The following is a 21780-nucleotide window of genomic DNA, read 5'->3' on the forward strand; positions in this document are numbered from 1 at the left end:
GAAATTCTGTTTTGGCTCCAGCTCCTAACAACAGGCCTGAAGTTGCCATCGAGGTACCTGCTGTTTCAAGTCATTTATTAATTACCCCACTGATGATCATCTTGATGATAGTGAATATACTTACTCCACATACCTGTCAATGCCAGATTTACAGAACTGTTTGGCGACTGAGTCTCGATTTTAATTTGAAACAAACTCTATCACATCCAAGCCCCCTTCGAAAATTTCTGTTTTTGCAGCATGCTTTAAAAAACATTTTTTTATACCTCCATGGACTTACATCTGGTTGGTGCTTTTTTCAATTTTTTTGTTTATGTCAATTGGCTTTGTGGTGTATTTTTTCCGTCTTGTGAATGGACACTGCGTTGAAGAGAGAACATCTATTTGACTAATTAATGGAACATTGGCACCCCATTCCTCATCACACAGAATGAAGAGGGACCTGACTTTTGTAAACATTACTGCTTAACCCGTCTTAGATGGGATTGTATGGGATGCTGTTAAATTTCAAATTCATGGTCCCACAGAGGTTATAAATGTCCCAAATGTCCTAAGAGTTTATATGGGGGATGTGATTACACAAAATATACGCTCTGATGATTGGGACGTTCAAGCCGTAGAGGCTTTGTTTTCAGATTTGAAATATCATGCTGCTTTTGATGCTGAAGATTTCTATTTAGATTCGGTAATTATGGTGATTTGTTCTGTTACCAACACTATGGCAATCACTACCTGCATAAGGCAAAGACCAGGAGGAATATAGTTAATTATACGCAATGGGAACATTGCCCTGCTCCTGTTGAAGACAGCTCTTTTAAAGAGGTTCACATATTTTATTTATTTTAATCAGTTAAATCCTAATGCATTTTATTTTAAGATGATCGAAAAGTCCTCTTCCAAAGTTAGACTTACCCACACAAAGTTGTCATATTCCAAGTCCTTTCTTGACCAATTGGCTATTGGGGGCTATGAACTGTGGAAAGATACTATTGATCTTAAATCTGTTTGGGGTTCTAAAAGCTGGCAAGTGCAAGGCACTGAGGCTTTGCATCGTGCATGTCTCATCCCAAACAATATGTTATTTTTGAATTCGACTATTTCACAAACCACCTGCTTTGGATTGGCTACTACTGAAAAATTAGATGCTCCTTCTTTTCCAGAGTTGGAAGAGTACCCCGGTTGGGATAATAATACAAGTATATCAATTAGAGATTTACAGACTATGTTACTGAATTCTACCTTTAACATATCCAGTTTGGATCCTAAGGGTAGGTTGTTGTGGCACAAAATTGCAGATTCTTGCCAAAATCGTTTTCAGGGTTTAGCCCCTGGCTACACACAGGTTAGGGTGGATCCCGGTTTTGAGAATGACCATTCTGTTACTACCTATTCCGTAGGCAAGCTTTGTCAGAATTGTCTCAAACACTCCACTTTAGCATCAGTTAAGCTTCATTTGTCTAAATTGACTGACGATGTTGATCTGAATGACTTTGTCAAGGGCCCTGCTTTCGGCAGATCCAAAAGGTGGATATATGCTATTTACAACGAAGTGTGGAAGCTGTCCCAGATTGAGGCTGCTTCCTGCTTAACCCCTTCGACGCTGATGACGAGCTGGGCTCGTCATGGCGTAGCCTCCTCGCACGCTGATGACAAGCCCAGCTCGTCACCTAAAGTGCATTTCCGCAAAACCCAGCGTGCAAACGGAATTCCGCTAGCGCGCATGGTGTTAAGAGCGATAGATCAAGCTAATTTAGAAAAGGTGCTTGCAGTTGTAGATAACAGCATTAACACGCTTTCTTCCTGCATTTACACATTAGATAATATTGTTTCGTCTGTTGTTGATATTGTGCAAGAAGATGTCTCTGTTTTGTACCATGGCCAAAATCAATTGCGTTCCATTATGCTGTTTGCATGTACTTTACAAACGTTAAAGGTAGGGAAGGTGCCTTGGGACTACATGAACACGTCCTCGTTATTTACCCCTTTTAATTTGACTGACAAGCAGCAATTTATGTCTATGAAAGATGCAACTTTTTCTATCATACATATTGAAAAGTTAGAACCTTTGCTATTTTTTGTGGCCAAAACATATTCTGCTGTGTGGCTCGTCCATGAGTTAATGGCATTACCTTTTCCTTTGTTCAAATTCGAAGCTTGCATGAAGTACTATGCAAATTGGCAGGTATGACCCTCTGGGCACCACTTATCTCCATGAAGCTTGGTCACTACCATTTACCTACAGGTGCCTGAGGGAGGGAAAAAGAGATTTATTTGAACGGTGAAGATTGAAACATCTGATCACTCGTTAGTGTGTAGGAACATTCAATTGCATGGCTCGTGTAATCAAAATGCACCAAATTTGGCCTGTGTCTTAAAAGGTACACCGGCGCCTGCTAGCAAACAGTAGTTATTTACTTTTAAATAATGAAGATTGTTGTGGGATGCTGGCTGGATTTCCTTACATCGTTACGGTCTCCCAACGTGTAGTTTGTTGTAAAAATGTAATGTTTCCTCCTCCACATGGGAAGCTGGATGTTTCCATCTGGCCGGCGATTCCGACCTTAATAGCACAGTTCAACAAGCTGAGTCGAATAAGGGCTCTTTTGTCCCAAAAAGAAGTGGCCCTTACATCTGCCTGTGAAACATTTGTCCTTCACGTGGCAAACACCCGCACAGAAGTGCATGCCTTATTAAATATGGATCTGCCCCTGCATTTCGGGGAGTTAATTCACACTATCTTTAATGCTTCCTCGACCACAGGGCTGGCTCACTTTTTTAAAGTTGTTAGAAGTGGCCTTGTGACTTCTTTCCAAACTATATTCGGTGTGTTCCCGGCATTTTTTCATTAGATTTTCTCCAGCCTCCTTGGTGGATTTCCCTTGATGCTTGCTCGGGTTGCCGGAGTGCTTCTACTGCTTTGTTTATTTCAGAATGGATGCAGATCCTGTGCCACGAGACGATTTGCCCCGGCTGTTGCTGCTCCGCAACCGAATGCTTGATTACTATGGAGCGCTGCCTCTGGCTACATTGAGTGCAACTAAAGGATTATCGTTTCGATTTTCCTTTTTCACATGCGTCCAGCCTGTCTTTCATTTCCTGACCTGCGATTTCGAATGGCCTCTGGATTTGTGTCTCTGCAGTACGGTGTCTCCCAACGCAGATTATGATCGACTGATGAGCCCCTTAGTTGCTCATGAATTGCTTTGTTCTGGCGGCAGGATTATGGCCTTTGCAGCAATGCATGGAGTCCTGGGACGTTGAAATATTTTTGCAGCGGCGCATGACTTCTGGGCACGCAGTGACTTTGAAGTGAACCCGAGTTGTCCTCTGATGGTACTAGAGGCTCTGGTTATTGAGGAACATGTATGTTCATTCCCGTTACTAAATTGGATGGCTGAAATGTTTTTGGATGAGAACAATAACTTCCTGTTGGAGGCTTTTGCAACGTACTGTGCATATAACTGTTGGAGTGAAGTGCATTTCTCTCTCTCTTTCACGACCGACGTCACATGTTGGACATCGGATATCTTTTTACTATTTTTATTTTTTTAGGCCTATTGGCTTTACTGTGCCCACAATTGATACCTAATTGGAATTGTTCAATAATTCAGAGTTTGCTCCTGTTTTTCCATTATGGCAAGTTTGAACTTCATTCTATCTCTCGAACTTGAACTCTGTGTTTCTGATTTGCCCCCATTACTTGTCCGTGCTCCGATCAAGGGAGGGTGTAGTGGGGCTGAGCCTTGCATTAACACAGTGTTAAGTTAGCATGAGCTTATTAGAAGTGTTAACGCCATTTTACCTTTTGCTGTCTTTTGCACACAGCAGACACTTTAGCTGGTGTTTAGAGTTAGGCTGAGTGTTTTGCTTCACATGAAAATAACTTGTTTTTGTACATTGCTAGACTTGCTTCCTAAGCTTAGTCTGAACAGTGAGTGCCGAGGCCTTCAAGGTTATATCAACACTGTGGCTGTTGTTCGAACTGATCAGCGCACGTTCTAGCCATAACACATATGCAGCTGTGGCCACCTCAGATACTGGTGCCTGCTGCACTGTGTAGGCATGATTGTAGACACTAGGAGAACATTCGTATGCTGAGAGCTTGTGCAGAACTCGATGTGATTTACTACTGCTAATCTTTAAAGATATGGGGTGGCCTATGCAAGCGTAAGAGAGCAAATCGCGTACTCAAATTGCGATTCAGTAGCAGGTTCCGAAATGCAATTAACATAACTTAACATGTGTCTTTGTAAAGCACACGTTCACCCAAGGGTATCTTGGCACTGAATACCAGATGTTTATTGTTATCCGACTCAAAGGGACTCATTTTATTGCCCTCTTAAGGATGAAAGGCTGAGTGGACCAGCCAGGATTTGAACCTGTAACCATGAGGTCAAACACAGGCCCATGCAGCGGAAGCATCAGTCGACAAAGCCACAAGACCCAGCTTTAATTGGGCTATTGTACATTTAAAAATGCCTTTTTGTGTTTGCAAACGGCCTGATTCTGCAAGTGTAAAAAAGATTTGTACATTTGTCCCTTTACCACCAACTCAAAGTTGGTGGTAATCCATTTGAAAATAGGAATTGGAAACAAATATTTTTTAAGAGCAGGCAGTTATCATTTTTGTTTTTGAAATGCATCCCATTTTCCTTTACGGAAAATGGGCTGCATTTAAAAAAAAAACTAAAGAGATAGCTTTATTTAAAGCAATAACAGACATGGTGATCGGCTGACTCCAGAACGCCACCATCCTCGTGATTTTTGCAAGGGAAGGGAATTACATTTATAGGACCAAACTATTCATAAAATGCGCTTATATGATTTAGGACATTTGAGAAATGTAGGGCTACACGTATGCACCATTAACCATTATTGAGAGTTTTCTTACCACAGTTCCTGGTCAGCATGTGGGAATTCAGGTAACTGCAGGAAGAGTGTTCAGTAGCACAACATAACAAGCGACAATAACAAACATACAGCGCAGACATTTCCCCTTCCTGGACTTGCTGCAACCCTAGAGCATTGACAGCGCTATCGTAGGGTTCCCGGACTACACTTCACAAAGGTTTTATCTGCACAACTGTGATGAAATACATTTGCAGCCTAGGGATCACATTTTCAAAAAAGTTCGAGATATATATAACCATATTAAATATTGCAAACCTACGCTATTGTCCTTCATTTACATTTGTGGCAGTCATTTTTTGTGTTAGCAAAATCGAATGGCCAGATTCACAAAACTAGGTGAGAAATCCGATGGCTTATGCCTTCTAGATTACTGTCTATCATGAAGTTCTCCAAGGATTCCGTACTCCTCATGGTGATCTGTATTAGATGTATATTCCCAGGAGTACTTCTGGAATCGATAGCGAATTACTCTCAATTTGACATGCGTAAATAGAACAAGTGTACATTTGCACATGCAGTTCCCCCGTAGAGAAATCCTTTCCTTTATTTTGCGGATGCTTTTTCCCTGTTTCTACTACAGCAAAGCATTTACTCCTGTCCTTGCCCCAGGAGTAAATCTCCAATCATATCCAGGGTGAGAATGTGTCTGCCACAAGTTTTTTGAATCCCCACACACAATCCTAGAGAAAACATAACCTGACCTCGGGAGCAAATTTGCTCATGTTCACATTTATACTGTATTGGTGGTTTTGTACATGCGGATACATTTACATTTTGCGAATAGCAAACAAGAGTTCCAATTCATAAATAAAGAAATGTATATACCCATGCTCAATCATAAAGACAAACACAATGATTTATTATACTGCTAGGAGGCTTGGCACTATATTATGTTGGATAAGAACACTTAACGGATAGAATGTGCTACAGACAACAAATGGCAAGAAGGTAACTATTGTAAATAAGATAGTCCTTAATGACCGGATGATGAGTAGATATATTCATCAGATTTATTGATAAGATAATAACTTCAATATCCATTGGAAGGTGGTAAGTCCATATGATGCCCCACCAGGAGCAGCCTCTGTCCTGCTCAGCCTGCACACTCCAACTGACACTCCACAGCTCACCAAGCACCCATCATTCCATGACATCATCATTCATCCAACATTCTAGACATCTTCAGGCACACCAACACTCAAACTGGCTGAGCAGTAGAGAAGAGAAACATAGGCAAGGGGAAATGCAACAGTAGATTATAACACATCCCCCTCCCTAAGGAAACCAAACACAATTAAAAGGATTGAAAGTACATAAGTCAATCAAAATAGTAAATACATCAGATTATAAAAGATGCATGAAAATACATTGAGCAATTGAATCAAGAACACATCACAAAAGAAAAACATGACAATTCATAATGCCAATGAAATCACACACCTAGAATCACAATAAAAGAGTTCCCAGGAAAGCATAACACTTAGACAGTATTAGAATAATCAATCCAACATTACATAAGTAAAACCAGAAAAACCTCAAAAAGAGTCATAACCAGGTAAAACCCAAAATTGCTTCAAGTCAAACATTTCATAAGTAAGAAGCAGAGAAATCTTGCAAGAAAGTGTCTTCTCCAACACAGTCTTATCCAGGATAACACTAAAAAGAAAGTTACAGTATAAACCATTCACCCACAAACCAAACAGTGAGTGTGCATGCAGAGAAACTTCATGTGAAGGTGTTTTCTCTTACGCAGTCCAAACCACAATACCCAATAAGGAAAACGATTCACCCACAAACCAAACAGTGAGTGTGCACGCAGAGAAACTTCATGTGAAGGTGTTTTCTCATACGCAGTCCAAACCACAATAACCAATGAGGAAACAACCATTCACCCATAAACCAAACAGTGAATGCGCACGCAGAGAAACTCCATGTGAAGATGTTTTCTCATACGCAGTCCAAACCACAATAACCAATCACTCATACAAACCTAACAGTGAGTATGCACACAGAGAAACCTTCAATAGAAAGTGTTTTCTCTTACTAGTGCCACTCAATGACCATAGCAGTGTGACATAAGACAAACCACAAGTAAGCGACAAGTCAACCAATCGACGATGAGATAAAACCTATAAATGACATACTAATGCCAACCAGAGAAGCTTTCTTAGAAGGTGTCTTCTCTTCTCACACACCAAAACAATGAGTGACAACCAATAAACTGTCAGATAAAACCTCTACTCTCACACACTTAGGTGACATACTAATGCCAACCAGTAACCACAATAAAGTGATTATAAAACCAAGGGAAAACCACACAAACAACCCACACTCACCTCCTCCCATTCATGTGGATACAATACAATGACAACCAATAAACAGTGAGATAAAACCTCTACTCTCACACACTTAGGTGACTGGTGTCAACACATAAGTAGTACAGTAGGATAAAACAAAAAACGTAGTCACCGCCGTCCATCGTTTGAGTGACTTCCGATGACCTTCCTTTAAGCGAGGGTGTCCTCACCCGAATTCTCCCAGCATAAAGTCTTCAACAGTTGCTCCTATCAGCCCACAAAGTAAAAGCCCACAAAGTCCAGCGTCGTTGGTCGGCACCAACAAGGACACGACAAACCCACCATCAATTAGCAAAAACAATCGCTGCATCCCTTGACAAAAACGAATGACAAGGAGTCGGATGGACATCATGAATAAGAGTGGAATATCAATTGACTCGATGACCATAGAACAGTAATCCTAAGCGCCCAAAAAAAACGTTGTGATCCTCAACAAGACAAAAAGAACCTTCCCAAAGTGTTAAGATGGCCGCTACTGCGTCGTTAAGCGTTGTTTTCCAAAGGAGATGGGTCACGTTTTCACCTTTAACGTGATGATCCATTCCCAAAGTGTTAAGATGGCTGCCACTGCGTCGTTTAGCGTCGTTTTCCAAAGGAGATGGGTCACGTTTTCACCTTTAACGTGATGACACTTCGAAACACTTCTGTCATCAGACGTCACAAGAATCACCTTCACCAACACGCCGATGAATTCCAACAACGTCATCAATTAGACGCTAGCAGGGAAACTGAGAAGAGCTCTCCTGGCCAACCGTCACTGACACAACAAACGGTGAGTTGACGAACATTGCAAGATACATTAGCCCGTTTAAAATGTTCATTGTCACAGCCAAAACACGCTGCAAGTGCGCAGAACACACCGAAATGTCCTTCTGAGTTGACGAACATTACATTGACTCGTTTAAAATGTGGAGGTTCATTGTCACAGCCAAAACACGCTGTGAGTGCGCAGAACACACTGAAATATCCTTCACTCGCCAGGAAATTACAGTTCAACTTCCACAAAGACGCTAGACATTTCAAATACAAAGCGAAATGCCAAAGTTCGTCTGAAATAACCAGATGAGATGAGTTAAAACCACAACCAACAGTGCAGAGAGAGTTATGACAGTCAACAAACAGCGCCAATTTCCAAATTTCAGCAAGTTGTGCACGGGCAGACACTTTAGTTCACAGGTCACAGGAAAATCAAACAAGTGTCAAACGCTCTAGTCTGCAGGCTGTCCTGTTGACAAAGGACACTGGTGGGGCTTACCATAGCGTAGATATTTGTAATCTTCTTTCTTGAAAGTATTGTTCAACAGTTCCTGTAGTTAATCAAATCCTTAGTTCCAGAGTAATCCAGGGTAATCCTTCACCAACACGCAGTTTCTTTCACCTCATCGCCAGTATTGTAAATAAGATAGTCCTTAGAGACCAGATGATGAGTAGATATATTCATCAGATTTATTGATAAGATAATAACTTCAATATCCATTGGAAGATGGTAAGTCCATATGATGCCCCACCAGGAGCAGCCTCTGTCCTGCTCAGCCTGCACACTCCAACTGACACTCCACAGCTCACCAAGCACCCATCATTCCATGACATCATCATTCATCCAACATTCTAGACATCTTCAGGCACAACAACACTCAAACTGGCTGAGCAGTAGAGAAGAGAAACATAGGCAAGGGGAAATGCAACAGTAGATTATGGAAAGGGGCGACCACTCGGTCCCCCCGAACGTATGGTTGGGTGCCCCGATCCTCCCGGGAAACCATTTTGGGCGGGGGGCGTGTCCCGGCTGGTATGCCCGAAGCGGCGTAGCCGGGGCGCGCCTTTTCCCGCCCAAGAGGGGTTGTCCTAGACACCTACACCAATGACCACGCCCAGTAGGCGTACCGGAGGAGGGTACACGCCCTCCCGCAGAAGAATAAATAGAGCGGGAATCCGAAGAAGCGTCCTCTTGTTCCTGTGCTCTGAAGGCTGCACCCACTCGTTGCTCGTGAGCCCCCGACGGAACAAGCAGCAATTTTGAGAACTTGTAATCTTGTTGTTTTTCTTTCAGTTACTCTAAGGCGAAGAGTCCAGGACCTCGTTGCTCGTCTAAAGGAGCCGATAATCGAAACCATGGCTGGCAAGAAAGCAAGAAAGGGTTCCGAGACGGATAAGGTGCTACGCCTGTTGATGAACCGGATGGCTGGCATGGACGGAAACTCGGACAAGTTCCATCGATCGGCCGAGGTTTGGCGGACGTCAAAAAGCAACTGGCTGCACTGAGCAATCCTGGTAACCCTAAGAAGGTAATAGGTCCGGCCTTGCCAGGAGTCGTCCCCGAGGGTAGAGGGAAGCGGGTCAAAAAGAGGGCGGTTTCAGGGGAGGTTCCGGTCCCTGAGGTGCCCCCGGCCTCCCCGGTCACACCAGCTGACGGCCCGGTACCAATCCCAGACGCGGGTCAACCGATCCCGGTTGTGATTACCCCCGCTAACGATGAGGATATGCCTCCTGATTTGGCCACCCAGTTGGCCGCATGGCTCAATAAAAAGCAGGGGGTGCCAAGGCGCCCGGAGACACGGCCGAAGAGGCCAAGTTACTAATACAGCAGTTGCGGCAGTCGCGAGATGCCGCGAAGGCGAATCTTCCTCTTGTTTCCCCACAGGTGACACCGGTAGGACCGGCAGTTGGTCTCGAGAAATCGGCGGGAACAACGACCGAACCGGGTAAGCTCGCTTTGCCAATGGCGGGGGAGGGCTCATTACCCTCAAGGCAGGAGAGGGTGGCACAGCACATCCCTATGGCCACAAAAGAGTTGATATGGGGAGACAAGTATGTCAATATGTTTTCGTTATTAACTGACCATCGCGAGATGGAATATGCTAAAACCCAGAAGGATTTGTGGCACCCGAGCGTGTGGCGCGCCAAGATGGCGGAGTTCAGGGTGGATGAAACGATAACGAATTGGGCAAAGGCATTTGCAATATTTACTGCAGTTATGGGGGAACGTAAACCCGAGGTATTAACTGAACTGTCTTGCTATCAAACTCGTATTATGGATTTCTATGCAATGTATGAGGGAGAGGAATGGAAAGGTTACGACATGAAATTCCGAAAAGCGAAAGAATATGATGCCTCTCTGACATGGGACTGCCTCGACTCGGTCTCATGGCATAAGCAGCTCCTGCCGGGGGCGGCAGGTACATCCTCGCCGGGCGGGAGTGGATCAGGGGTCTCCCGCTAAAAGCCCGCGGTGCTCTTTCGAGCAGGCGCCGGGGCGATCACCAGCCGAAGACCGGCGGGAATGGTGGAAAGCGGGGGGTCTGTTGGGGCTTCAATCGAGGCAACTGTAACAGACCGCAAGGAACATGTAGGTTCAAGCATGTGTGTGCGGGCTGTGGGAATTCCTCACACCCGGAGAGTTCATGTAGATCGAAAAATAACGGGGCGGGAGGAAAGGGAGGGTCCAAGCAGGAGTGAGGTAGATCGTTTTGACCAATTGCCTACACCCGTTGATCTCATGGCTATGACTCCTTGGTTAAACAAATACCCTGATTATGTCTCCGCTGGGGTGTTGAGGAAGGGATTCTTGCACGGCTTCCACATCCCGGCGGGGGATTTTCGAGGGGACTCCTTTTGTAAAAACCAGTTATCGGCGCAGCATAATCCAAGTGTGGTAGAGAGAAAGATTGCGAAAGAAGTCAGCTTAGGGTGAGTGGCAGGGCCTTTTCATCGCCCACCGGTGGCGGATTTCATCTGTTCCCCGTTAGGGGTGGTCCCGAAGAAAGACCCGGGGGAGTTTAGGCTTATCCATAACCTGTCTGCTCCAAGGGGTTTCTCGGTGAACGAGGCCATTGACCCAGAAGTTTGTTCGGTGCGGTACGCATCTTTCGCTGATGCCGTTGCCATGTTAAATGGGCCCCGGGGCGCTGATGGCGAAATCGGATATCGAATCGGCGTTCCGGTTGCTCCCGGTACACCCACAGGATCAGCGCTTGCTAGGTTTTGCATTCCAAGGGAGTTGTTACATGGATAAATGCATGCCGATGGGTTGCTCCATTTCTTGTGCCTATTTTGAAAAATTCAGCAGTTTTTTAGAGTGGGCATTCAGGCCACAGGGCATAGGCATGTTATGCATTATCTAGACGACTTCCTGTTCTTAGGAGCGGCCGGCGACACAAAATGTGCGCAGACGCTACAGGACTTTTGCATCCTCATGAGGGAGTTTGGAGTCCCATTGGCACCAGGTTAGACGGTTGGACCATCTACTTCACTGGAGTTTCTGGGGATTGAGCTTGATTCTGTGGAGGGATGTTTCCGTTTGCCAGTGGGAAAGGTAGCCAAATTTAGGGCTTCCCTGAAGCTACGCCTTAGTAAGGAGAAAGTGACCCTGCACCAGTTACAGCAAACAGTGGGTCAGCTTAACTTTGCCTTGAGAGTTATACCAATGGCCCGCCCCTTCTCACGCTCTATTGCACAAGCTATGGCTGGTCTCAAAGAAGGACACCACCGTATGAGACTGTCTGCAGAGGTTCGCCAGGATATGCGCATTTGGTTGGCATTTCTGGCAGACTTCAACGGTCAAGTAGTATGGAGCAAGCCGCCAGCGTCTTCAGACGAGCTAGGTTTGTGGACTGACTCGGCGGGGAGCGTGGGATTTGGCGCCATTTTTGGTAACCGATGGTCGGCGCAAACATGGCCGGCGTGGTGGCACTCCAGCGGTCTCACAAGTAACATTGGATTCCTGGAGCTATTCCCTATTTTTGTTGCTCTGATGGCATGGCCAGACGAGTTCAGAGACCGCTCTGTGGTATTTTGGTCTGATAATATGTCGGTTGTTGAATGCATTAACCAACAGGCAGCACGCTGCAAATGGATCTTGAGATTGTTGAAAGAAGTTTGCTGCTTTGCATGAGACTGAATGTACAGTTCAGGGCGAAACATGTGCCGGGCGTACTGAATCATGTGGCTGATGCACTCTCTCGTTCACATATGCAGGCGTTCAGGGGTTATCTACCTACAGCGGACCTAGTGGCGGCACCATTCCCCGAAACACTTTGGCTAATCGGTGCCCCAGATTACAAGACCTTGTGGCAGCAAGCTTAGCCCCCAGGACGAGGAAAGCATACGAAGGAGCGTTTCGTTCCTATTGCACATTTTTGGGTCCGACAGAGAATCAGAACTGGGGTCAGGAGGAATCCTTCCTGGGGTTCTTGGTAGCACTACACAGAGAGGGCCGATCAGCGTCAACGGCCAATAGGCATAGAGCGGCCATTTCATTCATGGCGCAGGTGCATGGCATAAAAGACCCAACGGGTTCCTTTTTGGTGAAAAAAGCCCTTCGCGGCTGGCAGCGCCTCGAGGGTCGCAAGCAAGATGAGAGGCACCCGATTGGCTTAGATAGGTTGTCCATACTCATGGTGAAACTAGTCGAGACATGCTCTTCCCAGTACGAAGCAGTTCTGTTCCGCGCAGCTTTCGCATTAGCATTCCATGGGGCTATGCGGGTGAGCGAACTGGTCGCAAGGAATAAGAAAGACGTTGAGGGAGGCTTGTGCAGGGATCACGTCCTAAGTAGGGGTGATTCGATGGTAATCACGATAGCCAGGTCCAAGACCGACCAGGGGGCTACGGGAAATAGTGTTGTTGTGCAGCGCGTGCGAGGGTCCCCCACGTGCCCGATAATGTGTATAGAGGAATACTTGGCACTAAGGGCGGCTACATGGGGGGGGAGTTTGCTGAGGCACAATGATGGCACCCCACTGACGAGGTTTCAGTTCCAGAGGGTGTTAGCACTGACAATCGCTGCTGCGGGCATGGACCCGGGAGATTTTGGGACCCACTCATTTAGGATAGGGGCTGCTACTGAGGCTACAGCCAGGGGTCAGAGTGCGGATGAAGTGAAACAATTGGGACGATGGTCCTCGAATTGCTTCAGAAGGTATGTGCGATTGCACATGTTGTAAAGTCAATGACATGCACTCACGCTTCTTGTCTTTTGTTGGAATTACAGTTTCGCGAGCCTGTCACGCGGGGCGGAATTTGCTGTCGACCCAGTACCTGGAGACCAGCGGTCATGGATCACCGTCTAGAGAGAGAGTAGTATGGGTCATGGGCCACTCATACGTGAGGCGCGCCGCGGACATATTCAAAGCAGGTGACGCGACTCGCGCAGCTGGGGAATACGGGTACAGAGTGGCCTTCCATGGGAAGAGTGGGCTCTGTATTGACCAATTCGAGTCATTCGTTGAGGGTCTCTTAGGGCGGCAAAGGTCACCGCCATCTGTGGTCATAGTACACCTGGGGGGCAATGACATGGTGACACTGGGTAGACGAGTGTTGTTTGAACAAGTTTTGGCTGCTGTTAGCTGGCTGTCGAAAAGAGTACCGGGGTGCACGATTGCCTGGTCCCACATGATTCCCAGGAAGGTATGGCGGGGGGGCCTTTCGGTGTCAGCACTAAACCATTCGGTGAAGAGGGTAAACAATAAAATTGGTAAATTGTTTCGCTCTGCGCAGTTGCATAGCATTCCTCATGGGTGTATTCGGGGTGATCACATGTATCTCAATGATGGGGTTCACCTGTCCCGGGAGGGGAATGATTTACTCATAGGAGACTTCATAGCATGGCTAAGGGGTTTGAGGAAGCATGACCTTTAGGAGGAGTTGGGGGGGCCGGATAGTCAGTCAACTATCCGGCCTGTGGCGGTAAGGTCATGATCGGTGAGCAGTAATTTCAAGGTCCCTAGAGGGGGCGCCACCCAGAATGGATGGGAGCGCCCGGGGGGAGGCGGCCATTGGCCCTTCCCACGGGGAAGCGGCACCCACTAAGGATGGGTCGCCTAAGGGGAGACGGCCATAGGCCCCTCCCAGGGGAGGAGGCGGCTATATGCCCCCCCTACTAATTTCCCGGGGGACGGATATCCGCGACAGCGGATAGAGAGTGTGGGGATGGGGGGGGAGTCCACGCTGTCCTTCCTACAGATACCTCACACGGGAACTCGGACGACCTTTAAGATGGCGTCGAGTGGAAAGGGGGCCCCCACCACGCCAAGGGAAATTACAGTTGGCAATGAGGGTACAGTCCTCTGCGCATGCGCCACTCACACCGTGAGGGCGAGAGTTTGGTAGTAGGGATCTGACACCGGTTAAGACCTTGCCGTTGGCCCTTAATGCTAGGATGTACAATTTTAATTTAGAATGTATGCATTTGCAGGATGTTAGACTCGGCTAGGAAACCTTTGTATTAGAGATCTGTTAAGGTTAGCCAAAGAACATGTCTTCATCGAAATGGAATAAATGTAAAATTGTACATGATTATGAAACTTTTATTTAATGTTTTAAATTTTGTTTCATATTTTAATAAATACGGCCGGGAGGGTGACTCCCTCCCGCCTTCCAAAAGTGCAAGCCTGCGTCTGACTACCCATCCTTGGGGATTGTGTTGGGAGGGGGTGACGGGCATCCCGGCCATATGGAAAGGGGCGACCACTCGGTCCCCCCGAACGTATGGTTGGGTGCCCCGATCCTCCCGGGAAACCATTTTGGGCGGGGGGCGTGTCCCGGCTGGTATGCCCGAAGCGGCGTAGCTGGGGCGCGCCTTTTCCCGCCCAAGAGGGGTTGTCCTAGACACCTACACCGATGACCACGCCCAGTAGGCGTACCGGAGGAGGGTACACGCCCTCCCGCAGAAGAATAAATAGAGAGGGAATCCGAAGAAGCATCCTCTTGTTCCTGTGCTATGAAGGCTGCACCCACTCGTTGCTCGTGAGCCCTCGATGGAACAAGCAGCAATTTTGACCCACCCACCAGCCCCTTATGGCAATATTTGTTTTGTAATAAAGATTTGCTGAATTAGCCCCTTTTTTCCTTTGTAGAAAAGTAAAGGAATGTTTTAGTTGAGGATATGACTTCTGTCTGTAGGATACTGTTTTTTCTTTTAGGAGTAAACAGTCTTGATACAATTTAGTATGCGGAATGTCTTCCTTCCTTAGTAGGTAAACAACTGTCGTATTTATTTTTTGGTCGGGCGGTAAGGTCATGATCGGTGAGCAGTAATTTCAAGGTCCCTAGAGGGGGGCGCCACCCAGAAGGGATGGGAGCGCCCGGGGGGAGGCGGCCATTAGCTCCTCCCACGGGGAGGCAGCACCCACTAAGGATGGGTCGCCTAAGGGGAGACGGCCATAGGCCCCTCCCAGGGGAGGAGGTGGCTATATGCCCCGCCTACTAATTTCCCGGGGGCCGGATATCCACGACAGCGTATAGAGAGTGTGGGGATGGGGGGGGAGTCCACGCTGTCCTTCCTACAGATACCTCACACGGGAACTCGGACGACCTTTAAGATGGCGTCGAGTGGAAAGGGGGCCCCCACCACGACAAGGGAAATTACAGTTGGCAATGAGGGTACAGTCCTCTGCGCATGCGCCACTCACACCGTGAGGGCGAGAGTTTGGTAGTAGGGATCTGACACCGGTTAAGACCTTGCCGTTGGCCCTTAATGCTAGGATGTACAATTTTAATTTAGAATGTATGCATTTGCAGGATGTTAGACTCGGCTAGGAAACCTTTGTATTAGAGATCTGTTAAGGTTAGCCAAAGAACATGTCTTCATCGAAATGGAATAAATGTAAAATTGTACATGATTATGAAACTTTTATTTAATGTTTTAAATTTTGTTTCATATTTTAATAAATACGGCCGGGAGGGTGACTCCCTCCCGCCTTCCAAAAGTTCAAGCCTGCGTCTGACTACCCATCCTTGGGGATTGTGTTGGGAGGGGGTGACGGGCATCCCGGCCATATAACAGTAACCATGGTGATTACAACACAATGACTAACATTCCAGTCTATATAGAATCTAACCAGATTGCACTAAGCAACCAACAAATGTTTATCACAATCTATGTCTTAAAAATCAAGGCATCACCTGATCGTTTCGATGGTAGAGGGCAAACTCTTCTTTTGAGTTTCTCAGCTTCATGTGATTCTCAAAATGCACCAATCTATAGGGCTCTGCGCCTTGCACAAAGGCATTAATCCAGCGGGCAGTCTCATCTCCACAGTCTTTACCCTGCACATTACGGCCATTCATCCTGAAAGACATAATTAGCATAGATGTGTGAATTTAGAGTTTGAAGAAACAGGCATTAGATGCTTGTGTCAAATGTATGTGCATGCTTAGTACACTCAAAAGGAACTGACATTTTGCAATAGTGACTATATTACATCTGACAAAAAATCTTTGTTCACTTCATTCAACATGTCTGACAAAAATATTTACCCACCAAGAAGGGAGTGTCCATCCTGATGACAGTTGTGCTCAATTGAAACTCCAACAACCAATCATTGAGGGTGGGGCACAGGCCCATTGCAAAGTTATTCACTGGCTGAACAGGACACCAATCTGCAGTGTTGGTGTGGAGGGAGTTCAGAACCAGGATAGGTTCTCCAAAAAGAAGTATGGGCAAGGGTATGAGATGAAATAGAAAGCCATGACAGACTCCAGGGGCCATATTACATAGAGTGCCTAGGGGCGCAGCAGGCATTTGCACCCGCTTTGCACACCTCAAGGCACTTTGGTATTACATAAGGGGCAGCAGACGCTTGTGTGGCCCGTTTGTAAAACCAATGGCGCTGGTGCACATAAAGCGCCAGCGCTATCTTCAAAGGGACATTCCATCATGGCCATGGGGGTGTGCCCCATGCAAATGGGGGACTCCCTTTGCCTCTGTGCCCGTGCCATATTTCCAACGAGGCAAAGAAGCCCTCAGGAGGCGCACTGACAGTGCTCCACCTAAAAGATGGCGCACTGTCAGTGCGCTCCCTGAGCGCAGCCCTCTGGAGGGGGGAAACGGGGTCCTTTGAACCCCCAGAAATCCACTTATAGGCGGGTCTAGTCACTGACTGCACTCGCCTGCAAGGGAATGTCTCTTCCCCTTTAAAAGTGCAGGCGGGTTGCAGCCTGCACAGTGAAACTCCGAGCGGCTTCAAAGCAGGCGCTCGGTATTTCACGTGAATGCGCTGCCCCCAATGCAGTACAAGTTCGCTTCAAATTAGATTTTTGGCATGCCCTAAATTTCTTTGACATATATGTACAAGTGTCACAAAGTTCCTAAGGACCACTTCTAAATTTAGTTTGCACACTCAAGGTATTCAAAAACGGTATAGCTGGAATTGACAGTATTCCATTGTTGCACCTACAATGGAAATACATTTAAACAAGAGGCAAATTGCTTCATGAAAACTAGCATGGGATGGTATCAGGTCTAAAATTTTAAAACAGCAAGAGCAATGGCTGCATTATTCATCCGAAGTGAAGGGAGAGGCCCCCTTTCAAGACCAGCTCTCTATTCGGCTTGTATAAATGCTAATCAAACGTTGCCCATGCCTGGCCTCCTGGATTAAATACATCCCTATTGTAGGTTCAACAATGGCATACTGTCATATCCAGCTTCTACACATATGTGAATTTCAATGACCTAAGTAATTTAGGGCATGTCAAATATCTAATTTGAAGTTGGTTCAGGACAAACTGTCTGACATTTATTTGAGTGAAGGAATTTATGCCCCAATCCTTTGGTGTATCAGTTTAGATAATTCTCGTCCTGATGATGACCCTGCTCTAAATGCCTATGTTTAGGATTCGAACTATCGACAAATAACATATCTGGACTGTGTTTTTAAGAATCTTGATGGTGGATGTCAACACTTGTTTCATGGGTGTGGACTTCAAAACAATCTAGGGTCCCTATCAGCCACATGTATATATGTTGTACATAGCACAAATGCACTTTTAAATCACTATATATCACTCTTGCTGCACTGTTACTCTTTAGTAGCGCCTTGTGCAAGTTCTATATTATACTGTGTGAATTTATCACTATATTCATCAAGTAGATATGTAAAAATAAATGCACTAAAATGCATCACTAAAACTTACTCATTTGAGAGGTTTTATCTACTGTCCCTAAAATAACATTATTGCCATGGTAGTCAAGAGATACACTACCTCCATAGGGACCAGTTTATTGTTTAGTTATTGTCCAGCCCAGTTCCCTGGGTTACTGAGTTGGCCAGTTTTCTATTAAAAAAAAGGCCATGAGACAAAAGCACTGCCCTCTCTGGAGGTTAAAGGCTGCCCAGGCCTCTAACTTCCAGCCGTTCCTCCTCCAGGTCTCGCTTGATCGACAATCCAGTTCCTGGAAAGTGAAACATCCCCTTCTGAAAAAGGAATTAAAGTGGCCAGTATTCTTTTGTACATTGGATCAAGTATTGTGGCACATATGTACTCTTTGAAGGACGCAATCTCTTTTTGAAGCTTCGAATTAACAGCCAAACTAAGGATTAAGCTCTGAAACAACTGATATGCTATTTCGGCCATTCTGTCACTCTTTTCATCCGGTCCTGTAGCAGATGCAACAATGGGATTGCTTGGTTCGTCGTACTGTTCTCCTTGCTGACTTCCTGTAGAAAACCGTAAAAAAGGAAGTAGCTTTTGTGTCAGACACTTGACTGACCCCCATTTGTCCACCTCCCTTGTCATGCTTTTCCAGTTGCGGCCCCTCCTCTTTGAATGTCTGTGATTTGTCTGCTCAAACAGATGTTGCAGAATGTAGTAGGTCTAGTTCCAATGTGTTGCCACCTGTCACCTCCTGGTTGAGGGATTTAACTGGTATTCTATTAGCACCCTGAAGGATCCTTAACTGTTTCCAGGCTTTAAAAGAATGACAGAAATGAGTACAGATTCTTCAGCAGGTGGCTAGCATGTTGCTGTCGTCTTTGTTGAGAAAGTCCTGCACAATCGGATTGATAAAATGCCTCATACACAGGACCCTGAAATATACACCATCGGAAATGGCCTTGACTATATTACAGCCATTGTCTGTGGCAAGAAATCCAATTCTGAGACCTCTGGGTTGAAATCATTCAAGCACCTTGCTTTAAATTCTTCCAAGAAATTTATAGCTGTATGGGATTATTTCATGATGAACATCGCTACTGTTTCATGCCGCTGAATACCCTTAAAACGTTCTCCAGTGTTGAGACCTGCCGATAGCTGTTGCCTAACCCCCACAAAAAAGATCTAGTGTGCAGTGATACACATTTAATCAGTTGCTTAACAACTGGCCCACATGTCTGTCATCATGTGGATAGTCTGAACAGCACACTGCTGCGTATCATGGCCAACCAATTGCAGCACATCATGATGGAGCACTGGAACTCTGGCAAAATATTTCCATCTGGGGAGTTTCAATTTCAGACAGATGTCAACTACAAATTCTATAAATCCCATTCCTTCCTTAAAAGAAAAAGGGAGGAGATCCAGTGCAATTGTGTATTAGTGATGGCCAGAATCCTCCTGTGCTTCCATGCAGAGTATCCGTGCTTGCACGGACACTCTACATGGGACCACAGGAGAGTTCCGAGTTACGATTCATTTGTCGACACGCGGACACTTTGGAAATAATTTCCTGCCTCCTGTTCGGCCTCCTATAAAGTCTATCCCCAAAACTTGCATGATGGACTATGTTAGTTTCCTTCTGTGACCAGCTGGTACCAGCTCTCTAGTCATAGAAAACCTGCTTAAATGCTATTGAGTTATTAATTGTATCAGTGTCCTTAAATTGCCAGGATTCTTTCCTCTTAACAATTGAGATCCAGTAGCAATTTGGTATGTGATATCACCGAGATTATAATAGATTGAGACAAGGAGGACCATTGAAATGTTAAGTTCCTCGCCTTCCTCATGCGGTTGTAAGAAGGAGGTAGCGCAGACATATACTATGATGTTGATCTATGGGTAGGGACTGTCATTTAGGCCCCCCTTCTCATCAGTATGGAATAGCATTCTGCTGTGAAGTGTTAGTTTATTGGATTTTTAGAAACAACAACAGGAGCAAGTCCCTGTGTTTGTTTTCTTGCTTCGTCTACTAGCTGGGACGGGCCCAGAGCTCAAGACGGCTCTTGTATTGATATTTGAATTATTGCTCATTCCTATGGTGGGTGCGTCACATGGTTATCTCATGAACATCCAAATTTTCTCTTCTCTTCTGAACTTTATGCATTACTGAATGCAACAAATCTTCTGGCAAGGACGTCCAGGGCTTGGCCGCTTGGACCAAGAAAGTGAATCCTCCAGTGGATTTCTTATTGAAACCTGATTTGAGGATCTGAGGTGCTACCCCTGAGCGAAGAGCCCTGTTTTTGTCTGCATTGCTTACATTTTGTTTGTAGTGGTACTCCTTTTCCTTGGGATGCTATGTAGATGGTGCAGATTGCCTTAAACTTTGATCATCTAGCCAGATCAGGTAGCCATTGAGGTGCTTGTGGAATTGGTGTCATTTGTTCTTTGGGGAAATTATGTGAGCGTAGTGTGAGAAAGTTGCCTGGCATATGCTGTCTACTATTCTAGTGGGCACATTGCACCAGTCCAAACGACCCTTATTGATGGTAGGTTAAAGACAACCTTATTAGAAAGCGATCCTAGTGGTAGCTGTGGAGAGCAGCCTAAGGAATGTAAAGCAGCTTGTTTTACCAGTCTATAATCTCATGAATGTGTAATTGAAAAGAGAACCACACCAGGTGTATATAAATTATATCTATTTATTCTAAACACATCCCTCTGTATGTATGTATAGGCATTTATATAGCGCACTACTTACCCGGAGGGTCCCAAGGCGCTTCGACCGCTGCGAAACCCTTCCTGGCTTCCCTGAGAGATGGTCCCTTAGTGGGTATCTCCAGGGTGAGACCAGGCATCCCCGGCGGTCTGGTGGGGCCGTTAGTGAGGATGAGGCAAGCTAATGCCCAGAGTTGCCGAGTGTGATCGCTGATCAGAGTGGGCACCGAGGCGAGAGAATTATCGAGTCCGCTGACCCTGGTCCAGAAACCTGCCGCGCCGGGAATCGAACCCTGGTCCCGGGCCGTCCTCTGCTCTCGGGTCTGCCGCCTCTAACCAGTGAACCACACTACCTCTAGTCCCTTTGCGAGGCGAGAGGCAACAAATTACAGTCAGTAAACTTATTTAACACACAGTAAATTAGCACAATATACGTTGAGCCCTAGGGGCGTACCAAACCATATATCAAGAAAGTGGTATAAGAACCATGACTGACATACAGACAAGGCCTAGAGCCTGTAGAACTGCTGGGGCCACCAGGAATCACCCAAGGTAGTGACACATGGGGACCCACTCGGAGGAAAAGCTTTTATCTCACAAGTCCATCTCATTTTAGAACTACTATCAATGGCATCAACCGAACTGATAGTTACAACAAGCGTGGGAACGTCCCCACCCTAATGACCTCTTTCTTGGGGTCCTGATATTCCTACACACCCTGGCCCCTGTTGTCATACCTTCAAAGGTGTCCCGGCGCCCAGTTGAGGCATCACATAGGCAATGGGGGCCGGTGTTTAAAGCCCTAGGCTCCATGTGCTGGTAGTGTGCTTTGGTATTGACAGTAAGTAATCATGGAGGGGCTATGGCATTCACTGTAGCCTACAGGTTTATTCTTAGGCAAGGTTATACTAATAGGCAC

General features: G+C 46.0%; 1 pseudogene across 1 annotated transcript in view; it reads right to left on the reverse strand.

The window, feature by feature from the left end:
- LOC147663586 (mitochondrial amidoxime-reducing component 1-like) overlaps positions 1-21780 on the reverse strand; it is a 322187-nt pseudogene that overhangs the window by 84808 nt on the left and 215599 nt on the right. Inside the window, exon 3 of the transcript XR_015305283.1 lies at positions 16170-16335. The product of XR_015305283.1 is annotated as a mitochondrial amidoxime-reducing component 1-like (transcript). The remainder of the gene's footprint in view (positions 1-16169; positions 16336-21780) is intronic.

The sequence above is a fragment of the Lissotriton vulgaris genome, unplaced genomic scaffold, assembly GCF_964263255.1.
Source record: "Lissotriton vulgaris unplaced genomic scaffold, aLisVul1.2 SCAFFOLD_1174, whole genome shotgun sequence".
Lineage (NCBI taxonomy): Eukaryota > Metazoa > Chordata > Amphibia > Caudata > Salamandridae > Lissotriton > Lissotriton vulgaris.